This window comes from Carya illinoinensis, chromosome 4 (genome assembly GCF_018687715.1).
Source record: "Carya illinoinensis cultivar Pawnee chromosome 4, C.illinoinensisPawnee_v1, whole genome shotgun sequence".
Lineage (NCBI taxonomy): Eukaryota > Viridiplantae > Streptophyta > Magnoliopsida > Fagales > Juglandaceae > Carya > Carya illinoinensis.
Genome location: NC_056755.1, coordinates 24,215,516 through 24,228,765, shown reverse-complemented (window position 1 = coordinate 24,228,765; position 13,250 = coordinate 24,215,516).

Below are 13,250 nucleotides of genomic sequence, written 5' to 3'. Positions count from 1 at the left end.
GGCTTTTGTTTTGATCTTTCCTTGTTGTACTCGTACCTGGTTTCAACTCTTGGACAAAAAGTTTAAACACAATTTTTTTAATCCCAAAACACCCTCCTTCACAAACCATTTAAAATTGCATTAGTTTCCAGCCTAACGCAAATTAAGAGTAGGCCTACCCCACCCCAAAAGAAGAAAGCCCAACTGGGGGAAGGAGGGGGCTGACCCAGCAGGGCTCACCCTGCTAAATATAAATATTTATATAAATATATACAATTTATTGAAAACTTGAAGTTGAATTCAAGTTATTAGATTGTCTTTGCCTCTTAGGCTAATTTTTATATAAGAGGTCAAGGCAATATAATAGTCATACTTAAATAATATGACATTCACTATAACTCTATATAAATATTACTTAAGTATGAATATTACTTAAATATGATTATTATATTACCTTGACCTCATATATAAAGATCAGTGTAGGAGACCAAGACAATCTAAAATATAATTGTAATTGTGACACCCCCAATTTTCACGTACGGACATGTGAAAATGCAACAAGTGTACAATAAAATCACGGATCAGACATCTTATCGCCAAGTGCCAAGTGCCAAGTGTGTATATATGCAACAAGTGTACAATAAAATCACGCAGCGGATAATACAAGTTTTATAACTAAGTACCAGAATTTTTGTTTAGATACAAACTCATTTAAACCACACATAATAAAGTATTACAAGTCTCAAATATCGTTTCAAAACCAAATACAAGGCATAAAAACTAGCAGAGATATTTTTTACATAAATAACTCAAAATCAAAACTCTGGTAGAGCCGCCTCCTCAAGCTCAGCCTCCTCCTCCTCCTCAACATCTGTATCAAAATCTACGGTACCAAAATAGTGCCGCAAGTAAGTAATAATCCAAACGCCACATGATAAAAAATATATTAAACTCAACAATATGAATGAAAGAATGCCAAGTGCACATGTCTCATAAATCCACATTTTTTTCCATGCACGCCAAAAATCTCATTTTGGCCCAAAACATATCTTTTTTAAAACCAATCCTTGCTATTATCCCAAATAATGGTCCAAACCAAGAAAACCATTTTCAGAAAATGGATCACAATATCCTCATACAAAACCTGGCCAATTTCCCAGAAAATGGCCCGTATCCAATATCCAAAACCAATTCCAATTTATTGCATGCACTATGATCTCCCCTAGGGATCATCCGCACACTCTAGCTCCTGTGTCACACCGTAGGTAACGACTACGCATGTGATACCTAAATGAGCGATGTCCAGTTTCGCGCTCAGAGCGTACCTAGACCAGACCATCCTCTAATCCCCGTCAACCTAGGGACCACGGAGTAGAAACGACAGCGTTACCGTATCGTGCAATCCGGTCATCGCCCAGCGACAACCCAGGGGATGTCACTTAGTATTATCCACTCCCGAGTAATCAGAGGAGCTCTATCGAGATAATACCTCATCCCGGATTGAGGTCGTGATACACACACCCGAAAATCCATTTACACAGATAAAATCAATTTTTCTCAATTTAATACGTGCACATGAATGCACACGTCAAGACACAATTTATCCAACAAAGCTCAACATTAAAAAGAACCAAACAACTCCGTCCTCAAATCCATCCGACCCCCGACTCTTCGGATTCAGTCCAAAATAACCAACCAGTCAATGAATTTATTGTAAAAATATTAATATATTTAAATCTAAAATAGAGTTTGAAAAATACTTACAGCACTATATAACAATTTTTGAAGGATCAAGAGGCTGCAAACGGCGAAAAAAAAACAACGTAATAGTGTAAAAACACTATGGCCATGGGTTGTAAAATACCCACTTTTGAATGGGGATAAACCAAGACTTGAGATTGATAGGGAATGACTTAGAGGTGTTTATGAAGCTAGTGGAAGTGAGAGTTGGTCGTGGGTGGCGGAGGAAATGGCGGTGGAAGAGAAAAACGACCAAAACGAAGATGAGCTCGTGGGGGCTGCTCCGGCAACGGATTGGAGCTGGAAATAGGTGGTTTAGGATGGCAAAAGGTCGGTGATGATGCTGTGAAAAGATGGTAGCCGGAGGTGGAACGACAGTGGTGAAATAGGAGAAAAACCGTTCGACTTGGAGGAACTCGTGAAGGCTAATGGTGGCTCGGATAGAGGTGAAATGTGATGCCCCCAAATCCTATGTGCGGACACGTGGAAATCGAGACGTGGGGATGATGACAACACGGGTCACCACCCTATCGCCAAGTGCCAAGTGTGTGTACATGCAACAAGTGTGCAATTAAAAATATGTAGCGGATAACGAAAGTCTCATAACTAAGTACCAGAATTTTTCTTTGTTTAATACAAACCCATTCAAAAACATACATAATAAAATATTACAAACTACAAATATTGTTTCAAACCAAACTACAAAGCAAAAACTCCAAATCAATACTCCGGCGGAGCCGCCTCCTTGGGCTCAGCCTTCTCCTCCTCCTCGATCTCTGCATCAAAATCTACGGTACTAAAAATGATACCGCAGGTAAGTAAGATTCAAATGCCACTAAATAAAAACATATATAACTCAAACAATATGCATGAAAGAATGCAAATGTATATGTCCCATAAAAACCACATTTTTCCACGCATGCCAAAATTCTATTTTGGCCCAAAACAAAACCTTTATCACATGTACTTGCCATTATCCCAGATAATGATCCAAAATAAGAAACCACCATTTTTCCAGAAAATGGATCACAAAGCCTCAAACATAACCTCGCCATTTTTTCAAAAAATGGCCCGTATCCAAATCCAAAACCCGATCCAATTATTGCATGCACCATGATCTCCCCTATGGATCATCTGCACACTCTGGTTCCTGTGCCACACCGCAGGTAACAACTATGCGTGTGACACCTAAACGAGCGATGCCCAGTTCTCGTGCCCAGCGCGTGCCTAGACCAGGCCATCCTCTAGTCCCCACCACTCTAGGGACCACGGAGTCGGCACGACAGCGTTACCGTATCGTGCGATCCGGTCGTCGCCCAGCGACAACACAGGGGATGTCACTCAGTATTATCCACTCCCAAGTGACCAAAGAAGCTCCATCGAGATAATACCCCATCCCGACTTAGGGTCGTGATACACGCGCACCCGAAAATCCATTTACACAATTAAAACCAGATTTTCTCAAATAAATAAAATGCACATGAATGCATCATGCAATGCACGCCTCAAGATACAAACATCCAACCAATCACAAAAATTAACAAAACCAAGCAATTTCGTCCTCAATCCATCCGACCCCCGAACTCCTCGGACTTAGTCTGGAATCAACTAACTAGTCAAATAAATTATTGTAAAAGCAAAAATATATTTTAATCTAAAATAGAGTTTGGAAAATACTTACAGCGCTATAAGGTATTTTTTGAAAGGTCACGACGTTGCAAACGACGGAGAAAAAACAACGTAACAGTGTATTTTACACTGTGACCGTGGGTTGTAAAATACCCACTTTCGAACGGGGACAAACCAAGACATGAAATTGATAGGGAATGGTCTAAAGATGTTTATGAAGCTAATGGAAGTGAGTTTTGGCCGTGGGTGGCGGTGAAAATGGCGGTGGAAGTGCAAAAAGGGGTAGATCGGAGTTGAGCTCGTGGGAGCTGCTCCGGGAACAGATCGAGGCTGAAAATGGGTGGGTTAGGATGGCAAGAGGTAGGGGATGAAGTGGTAAAAGGATGGTGGCCGGAGGTGGAGTGACGGTGCCGGAAATAGCTCAAAACCGTGCGGCTTAGATGTGCTGTAGGGGTTAACGGCGACTCGGATGGGGCTGATTTTTGGTGGGGTGGTGCGCCGGCCGGAGGGGAGTCGAACGGTGGGGGTGGTGTCGGCCACGTCGGCCGGTGGCAATGGGTCTGGGTGTGGGTGGCTCAACTGGACGACGACGGGAAGAGAGGGAGAGAGCTCGTGCGCACGCGGGGAGAGAAGGAAAAAGAAGAAGAAGAAAAAGAAAGAAAGAAGAAAAGAAGAAAAGGAAAAAGGAAAAAGGAAAAAGGGAAAAAGAAAAAGAGAAAGGAAAAGATGGAGAAAGAAAATGAGGTCCAATCCTTACCTCCGGAATCCAAAAACTGATCCGACGAAAATGATTTTAAAAACCATAAAACAACTAAAATAAATTAAACACTACATCAATTAAAATAAACCAATTTAAAATACAATATTTTAAAATAAAAGAACCAATATATTAATTAAATTAAAAAACTCTTTCAGTGAAAATACACATAAAAACGGGGTATCATATGAAATTTGATGGGGAGATGCGCCGGCCGGAAGGGAAGATTTCTGGGTGGATGGTGTTGCACACGGCACCAACGAACGGCAGCACTGGGTGGCGGAAGAAAACGGCGATAAGGAGAGGAGAGAGAGAAAGAAAAAGAAAAAGAATTTAAAATAAAAGAACTAATATTTTAATTAAATTAAAATACTTCTTCAATGAAAATATATGTAAAAACGGGATATCATAGTAATTAGTTTTTAAATTTATTTACAATTTAAATTAGACCAAGACCCAGAAATAATTTTTAGACCCAATGGGCCATGAGTAGTATTGGGTTGCACGAGGGGTAAGACGGATGAGGTGTTCAACCCCGGCCTAGGCACCAGCGCTTGGTGCGGCGTTGAAAAGCCTTCCTCTACATGGTGCGGGGAAGGGTCCACCCCGCCTTGCACCATGCGGGTATCACACCTAACACAAATAACACATTCAAAGTAGGCACCTAAATTAGGCACTCTAGTCAACGACCTATAGTCTGATAGTACAAGACCCACTTCTCCAAAATGGAGATAATGGGTTGGACCCCTACCCCAATGTGTATATATCTATACTAGTAATTGGACAACATCTAAGAGATGTTCGCCCAGTGTATAGAAATATTATCTTTTAAAATTAATATTATTTTTATTAAAAAAATTGATTAATAATGTAATGCTTTTAGAAAAAAAATATAATTTTTAATATCAAATAGTAAGATAGATTTAAATAAGTTTTAAAGCATTTAGAATTAAAATCTTATTATTTACTACTATATGTGCTCCTGGGTATGGCTGGAAACAACAAATACATGAAACATAAAAGAAAAAAGAAAAAAAAAAGAAAAAAAAAGGAACCTTGAACCAAAACTGTGCAATGCAGGAAACAAACTGTTAACAATAAAGTAATGTGTAGAGCACGTTTTCTTAGTTTAATAAAGCAATTATTTTTAAAATGTGATATAATTTTTATAAAACAATAAAATACTAAGATTTTTATAAGATATTATTATTTGATTTTAATGTTTCATAATGAATTTAAATTGATAAACAAATAATATTTTATTGGAATAACTGTATTCGTAAATGTAGTTGGTAAATATATTTAAACTTAATTATTTTACATTTCTCTTTGTTTATATAAGGAATGAATATAAGTTTTAAATCACATATATAAATTTATATATAAATTATAATTTATATAAAATATCATATATATATAATAATTTATATATATATATATATATATCTCTAATATACCTCATAAATAAATTATCATTAATGCATGGCTTCCAGAATCAATGCATGATGTATGAACTTTGATAAATATGAATTTATTCATAAATAATTGGGAAGAGAGATTAAAAAAATAAGAACTTTTAAGAAGAGAGGGGGGTGGGTCTGTGATTACCAAAATCAAATAGGAAAGCAATGAATTTTATTATTATTCATGCAACTAACGGCATTAATTTTAACGGTAAAATAAGAAAAACTGTTAAATCAACAAAATTATGTTAGATAGCCACATTGTATAAATATATATATATTTATATAGGGAGGATTGGCACTCCAAAGTCCAAAATCATATTTCCAGTTGTATCCATACTAGTTAAGAGTGCACGCGCTTAGTTTCCCGTTATCATATAGATTAATAATTCGAATAAAAAAAACTAATCTAAATATAGAAATTAATAATATTAAATTGAAAATTAAAGAGTTTGATTTAAATATGTCAAATCCACAAGCAGGAACGTTAAACCAAATAAGTTGATGTGCATGCTTTTACGAACATTCAAAATACGATAATAGTCCCTTGGGGCTCATCCCTTGCCTAGGAGGCAAGCACTCATGCTCGCCTAGGGCAAGCACTTTGCTTTTCCACGATGCTTGCCAAAATCACGAATTTCATGCTCCTTTACTTTGCTAGCCTAGGGGTGCACACTCTTACTATTGTGGTGCCTACCCACTTTGCTCTCATTGGGGAAGAGCACTTTTTTGCTCCATAGTACATCATAGGCGAGCACTTTGCTTTTCTTGGTTCTCATTTGGGATCGAGCACTTTTTCTTTCCCTGGTGCTTATATGGTGGAATAACATTTTGTTTTCATGGTGCTTGCTTAGGCAACAAGCTTTGTTGCACTCCATCATGCTCACTTGGGGGCAAGCACTTTTGATTTTGTAGTACTCACCCCAAATTGAGCACTTTCACTCTCCCAAGGCAAGCATTTTACTTTTTGACATTGCTCACCTAGGGGCGAGAACTTTCCTTTTCTACAAAGGTTGTCGAAGTCGAGAGTTCCATGCAAGCAACACGAGGAGCAAAAGTGCTCACAATGTCGACAAGCATTGTGGGAAGGAAGGTGCTCACCATCTGGGCAAGCTAAAGGGCTTAAGATTGTATAGCATCGCCACCTGGGAGAGCACCAAGGAGAGATGATGTACCACTTGGGTGAGCAAAAGTGATCATTTAAGGTTTAAAGTGACGAGCAAAAGGCATGGTCAACACGCAGTCCATATGCACATGGGTTGTCAAGGACGAGTGTTAAAGCTCGTCTTGAGCAATAAGCATGTCAGCTCTTACCCCCTAAGCACCACATTTCACCCTGAGCAACCAACATGGTGGGCATTATGCCCGCCCATCACTAAAATCAACAAAACTATCCCAAGCAACAAGGTATCCTCATGGGCAAGCATGAAGCTTAACTGAAACAATGAACATAGCAAGATCAGCACGTCAAGCACCAAGACTAACACTCGAGCAATCAACATGTGAGCACTTAGGTTTTTCATACTCTAAAACTTGCCTATTGTTGCTGCCGTTAGAGCATTGGCCTTGCCAGGTGGTCTTGAGCAAAGGCATATTTTCTTCCTCACTCAATTATCCTAAACAGCTTCTTGTGAAGATCAACCTTGATCGATACTCCTGAGTGAGTGCTTAGTGATTAGCCATGCTTGGTGTAACAGCTAATTAGAAATTCAATGATAGAATTTCTATAGACTTTAGAAACCTTGTGAAAACTCTGTAAGTTTTCACGAATCGACTAATCACAAAGGTATTAGTCTGTCAACATAGTCAGTGTTATCATTCACTATGGTGTCAAAAATGCAATTTTAATTGTTTGAGGTAGTTAGAAGTGTCAGAATATGTTATGATCTGCACCACTAGACTCAGTTGATTATTTAGAATTTTATAAAATCACAGTATGGAAAGTCTAAATTTGGTTAAAGAAGTTTTATTTGAACACTTAGCAAGATCTTAGCCACACATCGTGAATAGTATTAGACACTTGGTATAAAGAGGAACCATTAGATGAATTTGTGAAGGAAATCAAGGTGTGAGATCATGCTACTACTTAAGCAAAACTTTTTTTCATTTGATCAACCAAATTGAGCTAGATCAAAGAGGCTTTCAACCATAGTAAAACCCTAAATGGTTGGAATCCAATTGAAACCCCAAAAACTTGGTTAAAATAGAAACCCTAAGCGGTTTCCCCAAACCCTAAAGTTGGTCTTCAAACCCTTTTTGATCCAATTTCTAGCATTGTGTTTAATCACTTGATTAAATTACTTACACATGCTATTAATTTCTCAAATCCTTAGGTGTCCAACTATTCTGATCACCATTTCACATTCAAACCCAAGCATATTCACATCCAGCACATGCGACAAGCAAACCAAAATAAATCAAATCCCATTCACATTTACTGCCCAGGCAGTCGAGAACCTTGTAAGAGGCGCGACCTGCTTTGATGAATTTCAAATTCAACGACCTCAGGTCGGTGCAGAGGTCTCCACCTGATGGTCTCCCACCAAGTTTTTAACCCAATCCCCATTCTCTATCACAAACGCCCTTGGCTGCTACGAGCTGGGGGGAGAGGCAAATAACCTCATCTTTGGAGGCTCCTAGTTCAGCTTCAAATTCAACCACCTTCTGCTTGGAGGCGGCCAACTTTAACCTGTAAGTCTCCTTCACCAAGTCAAGTTCCATAAATCATTGCTCATGCCCCTTGAGCTCTTTGTTCACCTCCTCCAATTGAGCTTCAGTGTGGGCTTTCTTGCTAAGGGTGGCATGGAAATCTATGGTAAGAACCAGCCGAGCATCCTCAGACTAGCTACCCTAGTAATGTAGTCAAGGTTGAGTTGTTTAGTCTCCTCTAACTCCTTGTCCAGGTGTTGGAACCTCTCCCAAAGCATGTAATATTCGTCCTCCAAGATTTTGGCCTCGAAGTAGCACCATATCACCTCCTCATGAGACTTCTACAAATCACACCGGAGGTCAACCACATTGTCCCTAAGGATGAAAACATCATCCTCCAGTGTGTGGGAGTAAGACTCCACGTGAGAAAGAGGCTCTTCCATGTCATCTCTCTTTGCCCGCACCATGAAAACACCCAATGGGCCTTTTCAACAAAGAGGTGCAGAGTTCAATTCTCTTCTTCCAAGTAGGCTTGGCGGTCAACAATCCGAGCCATAAGTTGGTCAACTCCCAGAGACATGGAACCAATTAAGATTTTAAAATAGAAAGGGAGATGGCACGATGACAAAATTAAAGGGACTTACTGAGGATAGAAAATCTCTAAGCCTGTGTGTAGTATCACTAATAGACTCATCCATGTAGCTATCTGCTTGCTAGGTAGGCCCCTAGAAATGGGACCCCAAGGGGCCTCGGGACCAACCCTAGGGTCTGGCAATCCTAACAAGTTCAACTCCCCGTAGCAAAAGAAGCTATGGAGTTACTCGCTAGCCCAAAGCTGTGCGGTGGGGAGACTTTAGGGAATCACAGTGGGAAGGTAGTTGGGGCCGCAAAGCTATCATGCCGATGTTGCTCAACATGATCCAGAGGATGGGCTTGTGCTGAAGTCTCATCTAGATAAGGGGGCAAGGTGCCAAAGACGAGGAATGGATGGAAACCTGAACCTTCACTAAAATCTAAACTTGAGGTCTCATTGGAAGATAACCCCTAAGGAGTAAATGGAATATAATAAGTTACGCCATTAGAGACCGTGGAAGGCACAAATGGTGAAAGGGACTCCCTATCCGATCAAGGCTATACCTCCTCACAAGACCCAAGCACCTCAGTATCAACTTTTGGTGCCAATGGCATCTCGCCAATTTCTTGAAAGGGCATCTCACGGCCCATAGGAACCTCAAAATAGGCTCCAAAAATGTAGAATGTAGAACCATGTCAATGTCTACCTCTTCATTGGCACCATGTCTACCTCTCACAATCAGCCTGCTCAAGCGACTCAACATCCAACACTAATGCCAAGTCTGCCTCCGCCTAGCACATAATCGCTTCTAGAAAGTCAAAGGTTGTTGAAGCTGGTCGAACTGACCCACTGCCTCCTAGTGGTGGTGGGACCTGATGCTGCTGTGCAACACCTCCCAAAGGAATGGAAACCCCGCCCCTAGAACTTGACTCACTAGTAGATTCACTCCCTCTGTGAACCGAGTCACTATCCTGGCAGGGGGCCTTTTCCCTTTTTCCCTAGAGAAATGGAAGGAACTCTATTTTTCCCCATGAGGATGAGAAGACTTGCTAAAAAACTAGTGACCAACAATGCGAGATCAATTTAGCAATACCAAGAACCAGTTAATGTTCACATGAGTAAGGAGAACATCAAACCAAGTAGCATTGTTGTTCTGATCAACCCAAGCATAGATCAAGTGCAAGTGGGCCAGATCACGATCAAAAGGGGTGATGGTGAAGTTGCAGCCCTCAAGAAGAACACCCCTTAAATCCCTAATCGGAAATTCCCAACTGTTGGCTTCCCTCAACTAGAATTCCTAGCCATCATCTAAAACAAAGAAGACTTTATTATGCCACTCATTGGCATGTGAATAGCGACCTTCCAAATGCACCACCCTTAGTTTACATCAAGGTGACTAACATTGTGCATATAAAGGAACTCTCGAGTAGTGAGGTCAAGATATTCCTTGCCAATGGGCTCCAAAACCTAGCGCTACACCATGCAACATGCCAAAAAAACCTCCAAACATTAGGGAGGAGCTACAAAGGAGCCAAACCCAAAATGTCCAAAATATTTTGAATAGGGCAACAGAAAGGGAGATAGAGTCCCATAAGAAACATGCTTGTGATAGCCCGTTTTTACGTGTATTTTCACTGAAGAAGTATTTTAATTTAATTAAAATATTGGTTCTTTTATTTTAAATTATTGTATTTTAATTGGATTTAATTAGCTGTGAAAATTATTTTGTAGAGCTTTCTTAATATTAATTATTGTTTTGAGTTTAAATTGCTATGTAATTTATTTTAATTTGTTTTTAGATTTAAAATTATTGTTAGTATTTACTAGTTATTTATTATATTTTAGCTAGATGTGATGTTTAAATTATTTTATTCGTTTTATAGCTTTTAAAGTTGTTTTCATCGGATCAGTTTTTGGACTCCAAAGGTGAAGATTGGACCTCATTTCTTTCCCTTATCTTTTCTTTTTCTCTTTTTCTTTTTTTTTCTTTTCTTTTTCTTTCTCTTTTTTCTTTCTTTTTTCTTCTCTTTCTTCCTCCGGTTCTCTCCCTCCCGCGTGCATCTCTCTCTCCCCCTCCATTTCACTGTTTTCCTTCAACAGCCCAGAACCGCCGTCAGCTGCCACCGTGTGGCACAACACCCACCTACATTTCTTCCCCTCCGGCCGGTGATCATCCCACAAAATTTCACCTTCATTCGAGCCACTGTTAGCCGCCACGAGCTCCTCCAAGCTGCGGCGTTTTTGAGCTCCAACGCAGCCATCGTTCCACCTCCGGCTACCATCTTTTCACAACTTCATAACCGACCTCTTTCCATCCTAAACCACCCATTTCTAACTCCGATCCGTTGCCGGAGTAGCCCCACGAGCTCAACTTCATTTTGGCCATTTTTCACTTCCACTGCCGTTTCCTCCGCCAACCACGACCAACTCTCTCTTTCACTAGCTTCATAAATACATCTAAGTCATTCCCTATCAATTTCAAACCTTGGATCATCCCCATTCAAAAGTGAGTATTTTACAACCCACGGCCACAGTACTTTTGCACTGTTACGTTACTTTTTCTTAGCCTTTTGCAGCTCGTTGGTCCTTCAAAAATTGTTATATAGCGCTATAAATATTTTCTAAATTTCATTTTAGATTTAAATATATTATTACTTTTACAATAAATTTGTGACTGGGTGGTTATTTCGGACTGAGTCCGAAGAGTTGGGGGTCGGATGGATTTGAGGAAGGAGTTATTTGTTTGTTGTTGGTGTTGAGATTTGTTGGATAAATTGTGTCTTGAGGTGTGCATTGCATGGAGCATGCATATTCATGTTTAGAAAGGAAAAATTAGATTTTTTCTGCATAATGGCATATATGTACATGTGTTGGAAATGGAAAACTGGGTTTTCATGTGTATATGGATTTTCGGTGCGTATGTATCACGACCCCAAGCCGAGATGGGGCATTATCTCGGTGGAGCTCCTCTGGTCACTCGGGAGCGTAATATACTGAGTGACGTCCCCTGGGTTGTCACTGGGCAACAATGACTCACAATCCATATACACATGAAGGTATCACTGAGGTAAGGACTCTTAGAATCCATCCCGTGGAACTGAGGTATCACTGACATCATGCCATGCTTAATAGAGAAATTAGATGCATCTTCAGGTAAAACAATGCATGAAGGTGTAGTGGTGCGAGTGGGTTGCAAATAATCCTTAAGAGTGCGTGGTGCAGGTGCAGCCATATTTTCTGGTTCAATTTCAATTTCCTCACCTGACTCACTAATAGAAAAGATAGAAGAGCTATCTATCTCCAAACTGTGTATACTACTCTCAACACTCGATGTGACTCTAAGCAACCTATTTGAACTGTCCTTCACCCATGACATGAAACATCAGTTTAAAGAGCATAACAAAAATAACGAGTTTAAATTTAAGCTAAAATACTTTCCCCGGCAACGGCGCTAAAAACTTGACTCACTCAAAAATGAGTAGCACTAAAGCTATCCCAAGTGTAGGAGGATGTCGTGTAATAATTAGGAATAAATTTATAGATCGTCTCCTCAGGGAAAGTTACTTAAAAAAACAAACTCGTTGAAAAAGGTGAAAAACTTCACAAAGAGAAAATAAAATGATGGTATGTGCAATGGATGGGAGAGGACACTAGTCTTGGACTAGATTCATATTTTTGGATTTTGATTGTCGGATTGGAATGTAAAGGACTAATGGATTAAACTCAGAATTTAATAAAACTAAATTAAGAATTAAACTAAATTAGAAAGTAATTGACAAAACATGCACTGAAAATTGTAAAGCCCCAAAATCAATGTTCTAGGGTTCATCATTGTATTCAAATCACAAATTCTTAAATTAAACTACAGTAATTGTAATCACTATTAAAATGAAAGCTTAACGAAACGATAAAAATAAATAACATGAATTAAATGAATAACAAATAAATTACTCAAACGTCTATATCAAAATTCTCCAAAATAATTCAGAAACTCAAAACTGAAATGAAATAGCAAGTAGGGAATTGAAAAGATCAAGCCAATTGAATGGAGATGAAGATTCGAAGCGGTGGAGGAGGCTGAGCTGCAGTGGCAATTGGACCCCTCAAGGAGTTCTTCAATCTGCTGCAGTGTGAGTGAATGATGCAGTGAAAATTGTGTAGCTGCGTGAATGATCAATTGTATGAGTCCTCCTCTCCGAATCTGAATGAAAATCAATGGAAAATAATGAATTCTAAGTGTTTCTTTACTCAAAACTGAGTTTTCCAGCCAAAAGTCGGCCATAAGATGTAAAAAATCATTTATATACTCTGACGGCGGAATAAACCATGATCTGTAAAATACGATATTTGCTCGAGCGGCCTGTTGAGCGAACATCAAGCGTTCGACTCTGCCTGAATTCGCTCAAGCGGCCTGTCGAGCGAATATCGAGCGTTCGACTCTGCCTGAATTCGCTCGAGC